Source organism: Rhinopithecus bieti, unplaced genomic scaffold (assembly GCF_001698545.2).
Source record: "Rhinopithecus bieti isolate Rb0 unplaced genomic scaffold, ASM169854v2 scaffold_63560, whole genome shotgun sequence".
Taxonomy (NCBI): domain Eukaryota; kingdom Metazoa; phylum Chordata; class Mammalia; order Primates; family Cercopithecidae; genus Rhinopithecus; species Rhinopithecus bieti.
The window spans coordinates 47,131-61,829 of NW_016826568.1; the positions used below are offsets into that span (position 1 = coordinate 47,131).

Consider the following 14,699-nt stretch of genomic DNA (forward strand, 5'->3'; position numbering starts at 1 on the left):
TGGCAGTGAATACTATTTAATGTTGAAGTTATTGTAATGATATGAAGACATATTGTTCTGACACTTTAAAATAATTATAAAGCTGACTCATTGCTGTACTGAAATGCTGAGCCTAAGTATTCCTCAGTCTTCTTGTTCTAATTAGATTTTATTTCCAATATTTTTTGAGAAGACTGAGAAAAGATCACAAAAAATCATCTATTATGCAACAATATCATTTGAACTTTTTAAAGACAAAATAATTCTTGATATAGCAGAAATCCATATGATGTCCAGGCTTTCCTCAGTAAACTCATAAACAAATGGAAGCAATAACATCTTTAAATCACTTTCTCAAATGCATCTCTGCTGTGGTTCCGATGGATACAAGTAATACCACCAAGTGTGTAATAACTTGAGAAAGTATTTCTAGGAGGCAGAACAGGCTCATCAAAAGTCAATTCAGAAAAATACAAAACAAGATTAAAAGAAAAAATCCCACAAACCTCCACAAACTGAATCCCATCAATAGGGAATCAAACAACTTTTAGGAAAAACTAGGTGCTCATTTTATTAAGTCACAAATGCTGTAAACAAATATGACCAATATTCTCCATGCACTCTTTTCTGCTCCTTGGTTTAGAATAGTAAATTGGCTTAGTGCCCATTGTTGCCTAGTATAATCTTAACTGAAAGACCTTAGCTGAGATCCTTGTTTATAAGTTCTGGGAACTGATAGGCTTAAATAGAGTCATGGGTTGGAGATGTGTGAGAATCAAAATATTTAACTTCCATATGATACAGAGGCTGACCAATCCGAAAAGATGCTGCTTGTGAACAACACATATTGTAGTACTAATGGCTACCAGCTGGATGTCAGCTCTCATTGTCTTTGTGAGGTTTTTGCTGAGGTGACATTTACTCTGGTGAATTCAATTAAATTAATAGGAGGTAAATCAAACCTCCCTTTTAAACCCTAAAGAGCAGTGTGTCAGAGGCTCTAGTGACTACATCTTTACATATGTACAAAATGCTAGCTTAGATATCATTTTATTTATTAGCAAACACTTATTAAGTGTCTACATTGGTTTAACCTGGGAGTCCATCTATACAACTTTTATTTGCTCAAGTTATTTAAAATAAATGATAGAACCGGATGAAATTGGGAGTCATCTAATATAGCTTTTAATTTTAAAAATGAGAAAACTGAGGCCCAGACTAATTAAGTAACGAATATTTCTGGGACATTTACATTGTGCCAAGCACTTTTCTAGCTGCTGAGAATAGAGTGGTGAACCTATATATAAGAACCAGGAGGTTGTGGTAGAGTGACTGTGGTTGAGGACTGGCCATGTTAGATTTGGTGCTTAAGGAACGTCCTTTCAGGGGTGACACTAAACACCAAACTGAAAGAAAAGGAGAAGCTAGGCTTACAAAGCTATGGGACATACTATTTTAAATGGAGCAATAGCAAGTGTAATAGTGAAGATTTAGCACATGAAGAAAAGCAAAACCAAGCCCTGTGTGGCTGAAGCCTCATGAATAAGCAGGAGAGAGAGCATCACAAGATGAGGTTGAAGAGGAGAGTGGAACCAGATCATGGAGAGTTTTTAGGTCCTGGTAAGTTGCCTTTTATTCTAAATTTTATTGAAACATTTTTGTACTTATATTACCACATGTTATGTATATTACATATAGTATATATATATATAACATGAGATTGATCTGATAGATATTTCTGAAAGATCATCTGGCAGAAGGAGGATTACTTAGTAGCCTGTTTTAGTTGAGTGAGATGTGATGACATCGTGGACTATGGTGACAGATGTGAATTTGAGAGAAATGGATGATTATAGGATATATTTGAAGATAGACTCAATGGGATGTGTGATGGGTTGGTTATCAGGGATGAGAGAAAGAAAGAAATCAAGGTTGCCTCCTAAATTCTTGCTTGATTATCTAGGTTGATGGTAAGGCTGGTAAGCTGAGATGGTGGTATGGTTTGGCTCTGTATCCCCACCCAAATCTCATCTTGAATTGTACTGCCATAATTCCCACGTATTATGGGAGGGACCCGGTGGGAGATAATTGAATCGTGGGGGCAGTTTCCCTTATACTGTTCTCATGGTAGTGAATAAGTCTCAGGAGATCTAATGGTTTTATCAGGGGTTTCTGCTTTTGCATCTTCCTCATTCTCTCTTTGCCTGCTGCCATCCATGTAAAATGGGACTTGCTCCTCCTTGCCTTCCATCATGATTATGAGGCCTCCTTAGCCATGTGGAACTGTAAGTTCAATTGAATTGTTTTCTTTTGCATATTGCCCAGTCTTGGGTATGTCTTTATCAGCAGCGTGACAACAGACTAATACAGTAAATTGGTACCAGTAGAGTGAGTTGCTGCTGAAAAGATACCCAAAAATGTGGTAGTGAATTTGGAACTGGGTAACAAGCAGAGGTTGGAACAGTTTGGGGCTCAGAAGAAGAAAGGAAAATGTGGGAAAGTTTGGAACTTCCTAGAGACTTGTTGAATGACTTTGACCAAAAGTCTGATAGAGATATGGACAATAAGTTCTGGGTTGAGGTGGTCTCAGATGGAGATGAGAAACTTATTGGGAAATGGAGTAAAGGTAATTCTTGTTATGTTTTAGCAAAGAGACTTGTGGCATTTTGCCCTTGCCCTAGAAATTTGTGGAACTTTGAACTTGAGAGAGATGATTTAGGGTGTCTGGTGGAAGAAATTTCTAAGCAGCAAAGCATTCAAGAGGTGACTTGGGTGCTGTTAAAGGTATTCAGTTTTATCAGAGAAGCAGAGCATAAAAGTTCAGAAAATTTTCAGCCTGGCAATCTGATAGAAAAGATAAACCCATTTTCTCGGGGAGAAACTGAAGCTGGCTGCAGAAATTTGTATAAGTGATGAGAAGTTGAATGTTAATCACCAAGACAATGGGGAAAATGTCTCCAGGGCATGTCAGAGGTCTTCACAGCAGCCCCTCCCATCACAGGCCTGGAAACCGAGGAGGAAAAAGTTGTTTCATGGGCCAGGCCCAGTGTCCCTGAGCTGTGTGCAGTCTAGGGACTTGGTGCCCTGCATCCCAGCCACTACAGCCATGGTTGAAAGGGGGCCAATGTAGAGCTTAGGCTGTGGCTTCAGAGGGTGCAAGCCCGAAGCCTTGACAGCTTCCATGTGGCATTGAGCCTGTGGGTGCACAGAAGTCAAGAATTGAGTTTGGGAACCTCTGTCTAGATTTCAGAAGATGTATGGAAACACCTGGATGCCCAGGCAGAAGTTTGCTGCAGGGACAGGGCTCCCACGGAGAACCTCTGCTAGGGCAGTTCAGAAGGGAAATGTAGGGTTGGAGTCCCCACACAGATTCCTTACTGGGGCACCACCTAGTAGAGCTTTGAGAAGAAAGCCACTGTCCTCCAGATCCCAGAATGTCAGATCCACTGACAGCTTGCACCATGTGCCTAGGAAAGCTACAGACACTCAATGTCAGCCCATGAAAGCAGCCAGGAGGGAGGCTGTACCCTGCAAAGCCATAGAGGCGGGGCTGCCCGAGATCATGGGAACCCACCTCTTGCATCAGCATGACCTGAATATGAGACATGAAGTCAAAGATCATTTTGGAACTTTAAGATTTGGCTGCCTCACTGTATTTAGGACATGCATAGACCCTGTAGTCCCTTTGTTTTGTTCAATTTCTCCCGTTTGGAATGGTTGTATTTGCCCAATGTCTGTACCCCCATTGTATCTAGGAAATAACTGGCTTGCTTTTGATTTTACGGGGTCATAGGTAGAAGGGACTTGCCTTGTCTCAGATGAGACTTCATGCTATGGAGTTTTGAGTAAATGTTGAAATGAGTTGGCTTTGGGGGACTGTTGGAAGGCATAACTGGTTTTGAAGTGTGAAGACGTGAGATATAGCAGGGGCCAGGGACAAATGATATGGTTTGGCTCTGTGTTCCCACCTAAATCTCATCTTGATTTGTACTCACATAATTCCCACATGTTGTGGGAGGGACCTGGTGGGAGATACTTGAATCATGGGGGGTGGTTTCTCCCATACTGTTCTTGTGGTAGTTAATAAGCCTCATGATATCTGATGGTTTTATCAGGGGTTTCCACTTCTTCGTCTTCCTCATTCTGTCTATCTGCTGCCGTCCATGTAAGACGGGACGGGACTTGCTCCTCCTTGCCTTCCACCATGATCGTGAGGCTTCCCCAGCCACGTGGAATTGTAAATCCAATTAAGCCTCTTTCTTTTGTAAATTGTCCAGTGTTGGGTATGTCTTTATCAGCAGCGTGAAAATGGACTAAAACACATGGGTAGCCTGGGGAAAGAATAGATGGGTTGGGGAGAAATCCAGAATTCAGTACTGGACACATTAACTATGAGATATCTATTAGATATATTTATAGAGATATTCAGTAAGATTATGAGCCTGGAGCTGAGTGAGGATTTCAGAGTTAGAAATATTTAATAGAAACTTGAGAATCATTTTGTATATTGATGGTATTTGAAGCCATGGGACAAGATGGTATCTCTTAAAAAGGGAGAGTATTTGGAGAAGAAAGCTGAGGAATAAGTCCTAGTATACTCCAAAATTAAGATTTTGAGCAGAGGAAATAGCTGAAGAGAAAGGCTGAGAAGCAGTAGCCACTGAGGTACAGCAATTAGGTGGGGCGATGTTAAGAAAGCCAGGAGGTCCACATGTGATTAGCTGCTGAGCTGGCAATAAGTCCCAGGTTACTCAGATATTAGGTCCAGTTTATAATGTCATACTGCGTGTTGCTCTTATTCATCATTCTTGTTTATGACCCATTATATTATGGCAAAATAAAAGGTAAAAAGCTGAGTCAATCAGTGGCCAAATCTTTAACTTAATCTCTTGCCTGGTTCCATTGTGTGATAATGCCGTTTTTATTTTGTTTATATTGCATTCTGATCATGTTTTTCTTATGTATTTGAAACTACAGATTTCTTAAATTTGGAATGCCTTTCAGTCTTTTTTTTTTTTTTTTTTTTTTTTTTTTTTTTTTTTTTTTAACGTTTTTACTTGCTTAATAAGGCCCGGTGATGGTCAGAACGGCTGATGTTGGAACTAGGGTAAGATGGTATTATTATTTTTGTACATGTCTTTCTCACTGTTATTATCCCCTTAATAGTATTTTACAGGAGGCAGCAACTTTGGGTTTCAGTCTTTCTCTTTGACATCCAAACTCAAACTCCCTGTGAGAGCTTTAAATATCCCTGCTCTTTGTTTGCCACATTGATTGCCAAATCTTGCTGCCTCACTTAAGTGTGCAGCTTTTTTTCTCCCCCTCCACTGCTGCCCTAGTCTTTACCTGAATGATTCTCTTCATGGAAACCCTCTGCCTTTAAGCGGTCCATCTGTTCCATTTCTGCCTACTGCCACTATTCAAATGATTCTTTCTGTGCTCTGGCATTTCCATTCTTACTCTTAAATCCCAGAAGGGCTTCCCATTCCCCAGGAGTCAAGTGCACAATCCTTGCCCCTGTTGGGTGTTCATATTCTGAGTGATTTTGTTTTCCTCATCCCATCCAATGTGTCTGACTTCTTTCACTTCTTCTAGGTTTTCAGAATTATCTTCATTACAGTCGTTTTAATTATTCCTTTAAACAGAACTATTTTTTTTTCAAGAGCCATTCAGAATACACACACACACACACACACACACACACACACACACACACACACACAAAGATAGTTTTGGGTCATTTCTTGGTAAAGTATTTTTCATTTAATCATGATAACTGCTTAAAATATTAAATGTTTATCTAATAAAGTTAATGTGCAATACATACAACATTATTTTACCTTAGAGTCCCTCTAAAACTTGTCTATTGCAAGACAAAAAAGGAACTGACAGAAAACGATCTAATGATGCCCTTCAGGCAGGTACAAAGAAAAGCTTTGCAAAAGTGTGGGGCCCTGGAAAAAGCCAATAGGGTGAAAGGAAAAATGTCTTCTATCACAAAGTGCCTATTTTTACTGCGACCTTTCATTTAGTGTTAGACAGCATTAATATACAGACAGCAGGATGCTCAAAGTAAAAAAAGGGAACTGAGTTAGTAAGCACCAGTTGCCATGTGAGCAAAGACCTGTTTGTGTCACAGATCTTGGCAAAGATCAAACCAGAGATCAAAGGCTTTGATAAAATATGACTGAGCTTAGCAGTCATATGTAACCTCTTCCCACAGCCGTGGGGAGTAGTTTGTGACTGTCTACTGCCCGAGATGTGCCTCTAACAGGGAGACTACATGAGAGCCGCTGGCTGAGACTGAGGTCAGCCTGGATGGTAATGACGATGATCTGAGCTGATAGAAGAGTTGAGGTGCCAGGTTCCAGCAGGAGCTAACATAACAGATACCAAAGTATTAAAGCAGCCAAGCTTGCTGTGATCTCAGACAGATGTGACAGCAGCTGGAGAAAGCTGCAGGAGCAAAACAAGCAGCAGTGGCTTCAAAGAGAGCTGAAAGATTCCAGCTTCAGTTCAGGGATATTTGGGAAACTCTCAGAGAGGAGAGAGGCTTAGGCATCTATTTTTCTTTATTTGCCATTGTTTTCAAACAGCTTAAAGTTGGCCTACTCTGACCATTCCTTATGCGGATACATACCACCTAAACCCACGTCCAAAAGGTGTGTGTTCACATGAGCTTGGTGCAGGAAATGCATATGTCACATTCATTGTAAATATCTGTTGAAGGAAAGAAAGAAGGAAAAAGGGAGGGAAAATTGATTGGAGGGCTGAAACATCCATGTAAATTTCCAACTAAGTGGGATTCTGAAGAGCAGGACTGGCATTGTGAGTAAGTAGCAGCCAAAATGACACCATTTGAGGAGGAAATAGTTCTGTTTTCATATTTTATCACTGATATTTGTCTGTCTGTCTGAAATTTATACTATTACATATTCATTCCTGTGTATCATGAATCTTTCCAGGCTTCAAGAGTTTCTTCTGAAAATGTAAATAATTCTTGTGAGAAAATGTACCTTAATCACATGTTTGACTTACATCTGGGTAGGTACACTCTAGATTTCAGGAAGAAAACTGATTTTAGTCCACTCGAAAGAGGAGCATATTTTTACAATTCTGGATAGGGCTAACACTGCCAAAGAGAATCTGGGTTCACCTAGTATTACTACATAAAATGACATGTAACTTGAGTTCAAATAATACTCTTGATTTATTTCATAGAAGTATTTTTGTCCTAATGCAAAGCAAGACCCATATAAGTAAAGATACATGGCTGCTTGGACCGGGACCGATACCATCTGAGACGCACGCGATGCTGGCAACGCTGGAGAGGGTGGCAGCTCTGCTCAGAACTTGCCTCTTCTCTGGCTGGGGCGGCGGGAGGGGGCTGTGGACTGGCTGCCTGCAGTCAGATATGAACAATATAAAGTCATTGGAAGGGGTAAAAATTCTGGATCTAACAAGAATCCTGGCGGGACCTTTTGCTACTATGAATTTAGGAGATCTTGGAGCAGAAGTTATAAAAGTGGAGAGACCAGGAGTTGGAGATGATACACGGACTTGGGGGCCACCTTTTGTTGGTACAGAAAGTACATATTATCTCAGTGTTAACCGAAATAAAAAAAGTATTGCTGTTAATATCAAGGATCCAAAAGGGGTGAAAATCATCAAAGAGCTTGCAGCTGTTTGTGATGTGTTTGTGGAAAACTATGTCCCTGGCAAACTGTCTGCAATGGGCCTGGGATATGAAGATATAGACAAGATTGCTCCTCACATCATCTATTGTTCCATCACAGGGTATGGTCAGACAGGTCCAATTTCTCAGCGAGCTGGTTATGATGCTGTTGCCTCAGCTGTTTCTGGTCTGATGCACATCACAGGGCCTGAGGATGGAGATCCAGTTCGCCCAGGAGTAGCCATGACTGATCTTGCCACTGGCCTGTATGCATATGGAGCTATTATGGCTGGATTGATACAAAAATACAAAACTGGGAAAGGACTGTTCATTGATTGTAACCTACTGTCATCCCAGGTGGCGTGTTTGTCCCACATAGCTGCAAATTATCTTATTGTTCAAAAGGAAGCAAAACGCTGGGGTACAGCTCATGGCAGTATTGTTCCTTACCAGGCTTTTAAAACCAAGGATGGCTATATTGTAGTTGGAGCAGGAAATAACCAGCAGTTTGCCACTGTGTGCAAGATCTTGGATTTGCCTGAGTTGATTGATGACTCCAAGTATAAAACTAACCACCTTCGGGTACAGAATAGAAAAGAGCTTATTAAAATATTATCTGAACGGTTTGAAGAAGAACTGACCAGCAAGTGCTTACATCTTTTTGAAGGCAGTGGAGTCCCATATGGCCCAATCAACAACATGAAGAATGTATTTGCAGAACCTCAGGTATTACACAACGGCCTTATTATGGAGATGGAGCATCCGACTGTGGGGAAGATTTCCATCCCAGGACCAGCTGTGAGATACAGTAAGTTCAAGATGTCAGAGGCCAGGCCGCCTCCCCTGCTTGGGCAGCACACGATGCACATCCTGAAGGAGGTCCTGACATACGATGACAGGGCCACTGGGGAGCTGCTCAGCGCTGGAGTGGTGGCCCAACATGAAACCCACTGACAAAGGAAAAGGGTTCTTCCTCGTAACCTCAATCCGAATACCCTGGCAAAGGCAACACTTTGCTTGGACCCTTCTCCCCAGTTCTGATACCACTAAAAAGAAGATTTAAAGAAACTCCAGATTTCCTGCATGGCGTCTCCAGAATGGCTCTGGTATTAATGAATCTAGTGCCTTTTAAATGTACCCTACGTTTTGTTCCCTACCATTTTTTTTTCAGATGATGATTTAATTATGGATTTGTGGGATTTTTAAAAATAAAGATTTAAATTTTTTCCTGGAAAAAAAAAAAGAGATACATATTGGTGCAAAGATATACTTGCAAGTGTGTGTGTGTGTGTGTGTGTGTATGTGTATGTGTGTGTGTATGAGAGAGAGAGTATTTGTAGTTGGGAAAAATGTTCAAAGGGATTTATTTGAGCTTGATAGTGCTGGTCAATAATTTATAGAGCTCAGATATAGAGTTTCAGCGCTGTTAGATTATTTGCTCAGGAAATATACTTGAAGAATCAACACCTCCAAAGACACGATAAACTGTTAAGCCAGTCTCACTTATCAGCCTTACTCATACCATTCTATAGTTGTAGAAAAAAATTCAGATTTCCAAAATGGATGACAGGATCATACTCCATTTCTACATGAGAACATGTCTCTGAAGCGGCATCAGGAATCTGGTCGGATGTCGCTGTCACTGCTACTTTCTAAAGGCAGTTTGAAAGCCTGACAAGATACAGAAATTAATGTGAAGTGGGTATAAATTCAAGTTGCAAATAATTAGCCTCCTGTGGAGCAATTCTTCAGATTCCAAAAATATACCAATACTCTACTCATTATTCTGATGAAGGCCAGTTGGCCAAGACTTTGAATTGCTTGGAAAACTTTCTTCAGGAATGAAATGAGAAAACTGTGAGAAATAAATAATATTGTTATTGTTTTGGTACATGTTTGCGACAGTGCTTTGGGGAATATTTAAACCAATGCCTCCTTTGAGTTTTGGTTGTTCTGTGTTCCTGTCAGTTGTTTCCTCCTTGTTTTTCCATTATCATATTCTAGACTGGCACAATTTGGATTCTGTTTTGGAAACAATCCAGATTGGGTTTTTGTCCAACTTTTGCCTGAATTTTTTCATTGTTTGTAATTGCTTAGGCAATTTCGGCTGTATTTAAAAAAATAAATTTCTGATCATATTAGAGCAATAGTTTTGTAATGTAAGGAGGTAAACATCCCAATCAATCAATTGTTCATTATGAGCTTTAGTGAGAAACAAATCTAAGTATGAATCTTAGCTCCATCACTTACCAGCTATGTAATAGTGATGTAATTTCATCTTCCTAAACCTCAGTTTTCTCATCTATAAAACAGAATTCATGAAGTGGGATAACGTATGTAATATTCTTAGTTATTCACACTTTCCATGTACCAGATGATGAGCTAGAGCACCACCATCCAATAGGAAAATAATACATGCTATGTATCTAATAGTACATTTTCTGGTGGCCACATTAAAAAAGTTAAAAAAGAAGCCATGAAGTCAATTTCATAATATGTTTTTACGTAGTCCGCTGTGTCCAAATATCATTTAAACTAGTCATCACATAGAAATTATTAAAGCAATTTTATATATTTTTGCATACTAAATCTGCAAACTCCAGTATGTGTTTTATACTTACAGCACCCCTTACTTTGAATGCTAAATTTTCAATGGATAAACGAAAAGTAATCTTGGCCATATTATGAAGTTGTGTTTAACAAAAAACCATTTCATTCTGCTTCAGTTTATAAATTTAAATAAAATGAAATTAAAAGTTCCATTTCTTAGTTGCACTAGCCATATTTCATGTGCTTATTGTCACATGTGGCTAGGAGGTATGGTATTGGGCATCACCAGGCTAGAAAGATGGGACATGAGGAAGTAAATGTCCGGGGCTTATAGACTTTGGCTGCCCACTTGTCTCTGCTCTACCATTTTTTTTTTTTTTTTTTTTTTTTTTTTTTTTTTTTTTTTTTTTTTTTTTGAGACGGAGTCTCACTGTATCTCCCAGGCTGGAGTGCAGTGGCACAATCTCTGCTCACTGGAAGCTCCACTTCCCGGGTTCACGCCATTCACCTGCCTTCGCCTCCCTAGTTTAGCTGGGACTACAGGCGCCTGCCACCACACCCGGCTAATTTTTTGTAATTTTGGTGGAGATGGGGTTTCACTGTGTTAGCCAGGATAGTCTCGATCTCCGATCTCCTGACCTCATGATCTGCCCGCCTCCACCTCCCAAAGTGCTGGGATTACAGGCGTTAGCCACTGCACCCGGCTTCTACCATTTTTTAGTCAAGGGGCAGAGAAGACAGATCAGTAAGTGATTGATTCTTGATAATCATTTGGGATAACAAACATTGGAAGAGATGGCAAGAAAAGTTGAATTTTATGGCAATACTTACTGCATAGGCAAGACTTTGTCCTGACAGTTCCTGATGATGGTATGCAGCCTTACAATCTAAATATGTGTCCTGGGCCACATCACAGACAGAGCTATGATCAGTGAAGTGAGTTCTGAAATAAACCCAAGTCAGAATGATATTGTGACTGAGATTTTGCACTTGAGTGGCCAAGCTCAGTTGCAGTGTGTTGTGGCTGTGAAGCCAGGGGTCTTTGCAATGCAGGGCAGATTTACAGTTCAGTGATTGCAGTGGCAGCAGTGAAATAGATTCAGCTGTTTAGAAGGAGCCTTCTATTACATTAATACCACTAACTGATGGGAGAAACAGAACTATGTTGAGGGGATAGTCCCTGCTATCTTCAATTTACATATAGTATAGTTGGGAAAATAAGACATAATCAGAGGGAGATTTTAACAATGTATGACATAAAAGAGCACAAAAGCATTAGAAAACTGGTTAAAACACCTAGACATCTATGAATTACTAAATTAACAGCATCAATAGTAAAGGTTTTTGGCATTCACATAGAAAGGAGATCATTATGGGCTGGATTCATCTGAAAAGGCAGGCAAACTGAATTGAGTCTTGAAGGATTTTTTTTTCTGGAGTCAATTTAATAGATTGAGTAAAAGCACCAGGCCATAATAGTACAAAATTTGTTTGTTAGTATGGAGAATTCAGAAGTGAATAGTTGAAATCAAAATTATGAATGCTTTCATGATACTTATTTTTCTCTAGACAATGGATCATCCTCAAATGTATGGAGTGTGAGTGACAGTAACGAAGTAAAGTTTTAAGGGGGTTTATTTTATAGGAACAAAACTATGAGAATGACATACCGACACAGGATTTTATAGTTTTCTGAGACATTTATTATTCAACTAAAGCTGCATTGAAAACAATGAGAAAGACAAGCAGGTCTAATTATCTCCACTTTGCAGAAAAAGATACTGACGATCAGGAGGTTAAGCTACTTGTTCAAGGTCATATGACTGCTAAGTGGTCACTAGGACCAGAATCCAGGTATTGTCATATTCAGCCTCAGGCTATCTCCATAATATTTCAGTATCTTTTAGAGGTAGAGATTCTTAAAAATGATTAAACGTTTCTGGGTGATTTGTTTACTCTTAGAATCACTGGGCACGGCCATTGAAAGGAATTATTTGATATTGACTAGGTCTGGGCAATATTGTCAATGTGCAAAGTTGGCTGTTGGTATTCTCCCTTCTTTCACATTTTTTTAACCTTCTATCCTCTCACCAAACCCAAACTTCTGATGTCCTCAGACATAATGAAAATGGTTAAGGCCTGATACTCGTAGGGCAAAAATCTTCCCTCTTAATCATCTTGCTCACTCAAAATGTATCTAGCTCTCATTTCATTCTTTCTGGGAGTGCCTAACAGTTTGCAGTAGAGGGAGGTTAGCAGTTAATTTGTATTAATTTTGGCTAATATTTAAATCAGCTAATTTGTTGCTGTCCTCCATAATAATGCTCAGACTTTTTTGATGATATAATTCGGACTTGATCATTTCATGTCTTCAGGTTTGAGTCAGTGGAAATATTTTTATCCCTCTTCTGGTTAGGATGATTTCCTTTTTGCCCTGCATAAGCCCCTTCTCATACTACTCACTGAATTCTGTCCAAAGTTAGCCTAAATTCAAACTCTGTTCAAGTACCTATACACACATTTGTTTCTAACTCTTTCACTATCCTGCAAGTCAGCTCTGACCAGCTGAGATTCATCTGAGTTCAAAGCCCAGGCTTTCCTCCTATTTCAGGTTGCTCAATGAAGTTTCCAAGTGGCAGCTGCTCCAGGATCTTCTCAGCCTGATTGTTTTAACTCAAAGGCAACAACCCAGCTGTCAATGTCTCCTACCAATTTCTAGGGCCATATTCAGAGCTGCCAAATCCTCATGTGGCCTAATGAGCTACTCTTGAAGCTTTTTTCCTTCTTTTGGGCAATATCCTTTGACGATAGAGACAAAAAGTCTTCCAACCCCACAAATTGCTGCCTCTAGTGTTCATGCTTCGATCCACTGCTGTTGAACTGATATAGACCACTCTTAGCCAAGTTCATCTATGTTGTTGCTGCTTGACTAGTAAGGTTGGCCACCTGCTGAGATCTCTTCCATGGTTTTGCTTTAATTCCAGGTTTACCACTGAAGCTCCCCTTCTATCCTCTTTTTCTTTGAGTTCTTGCTTTATGGTTATAATTCAACCAATCCAGTCAAGAACAGATTGGTATCTAGAATAGCAAACTCTTTCTAATTCAGAAGTAGTTGAATCTTGTTCCAGACATGTTTTGTTTAACATTTTTTTTTTTCCAAATTAAGTCAATAGTAAAGGGGTGAATTTACATTACACTGCATATGTTTTGCTTTTCTTGAAAAGTTGGTATATTTGGTCGGATGGGGACCACATTTCCAAATGGTAATGTGTCCAGAATTGATGGGTTCTTGGTCTCACTGACTTCAAGAATGAAGCCGCCGACTCTCATGGTATTACAGTTCTTAAAGATGATGTGTCTGGAGTTTATTCCTTCAAAGGGTTCAGATGTGTCTGAAGCTTCTTCCTTCTGGTGGGTTCGTGGTCTGGCTGTCAGTAGTGAAGCTGCAGACCTTCGTGGTGAGTGTTACAGCTCATAAAGGCAGCGTGGACGCAAAGAGTGAAAGGATAAAGCTTCCACATTGTGGAAGGGGACCAGAGCGGGTTGCTGCTGGCAGACTAGGGCAGCCTGCTTTTATTCCCTTATCTGACAACACCCACATCCTGCTGATGGGTCCATTTTACAGAGAGCTGATGGGTCTGTTTTACAGAGAGCTGATTGGTCTGTTTTGACAGAGTGCTGATTGGTGCATTTACAATCCTTGAGCTAGACACAGAGTGCTAGATGAAAAAGTTCTCCTAAAGTCCCCACTAGGTTAGGGAGACACAGAGTTAGCTAGATACAGAGTACCAATTGGGGTATTTACAAACCTTGAGCTAGACACAGAGTGCTGATTGGTGTATTTGCAAACCTTGAGCTAGACACAGAGTGCTGATTGGTGTATTTACGATTCTCTAGCTAGACATAAAAGTTCTCCAAGTCACCACCAGATTAGCTAGATACAGAGTGCTGATTGGTGCACAAACAATCCTCTGGCTAGATATAAAAGTTCTCCAAGTCCCCATCCGGCTCAGGAGCCCAGGTGGTTTCACCTAGTGGATCCTGCACCAGGGCTGCAGGCTGAGCTGCCTGCCAGTCCGCAGCAGCGCCTGCACTCCTCAGTCCTTGGGCTGTCCATGGTACCAGGAGCCACGGAGCAGGGGGCAGCTCCCGTTGGGGAGGCTCCGGCCCTGGAGCCTACCACAGAGGGGGAGCTCAGACATGGTGGGCTGGAGGTCCCGAACCCTGCCCTGCAGGAAGGCAGCTAAGACCCCATGAGAATTTGAGTGCAGCGCTGGCAGGCCAGCACTGCTGGGGGACCTGGCGCGACCTCAGCAGCTGCTGGCCAGGGTGCTAAGCCCCTCACAGCCCTGGGCTGGTGGTGCCAGCGGGCCGCTCTGTGCGTGGGGCCTGCGGCGCCCCGCGTCCCGGGCCGGGCTCCCGGCTCCAGGCTCCCGGCTCCCGGCGCGCCACGCCCCGCTAGCCGGAACTCGCACTGGCCCGCGAGCGCTGCTGG

The 14,699-nt window shown here is 41.0% G+C and overlaps 1 pseudogene across 1 annotated transcript; it reads left to right on the top strand.

Moving 5' to 3' along the window:
* Window positions 1-7,276: 7,276 nt before the first annotated feature.
* On the top strand, window positions 7,277-8,890 carry LOC108523009 (succinate--hydroxymethylglutarate CoA-transferase pseudogene; annotated as a pseudogene). The gene has a single exon (XR_001883665.1). The product of XR_001883665.1 is annotated as a succinate--hydroxymethylglutarate CoA-transferase pseudogene (transcript).
* Window positions 8,891-14,699: the final 5,809 nt, after the last annotated feature.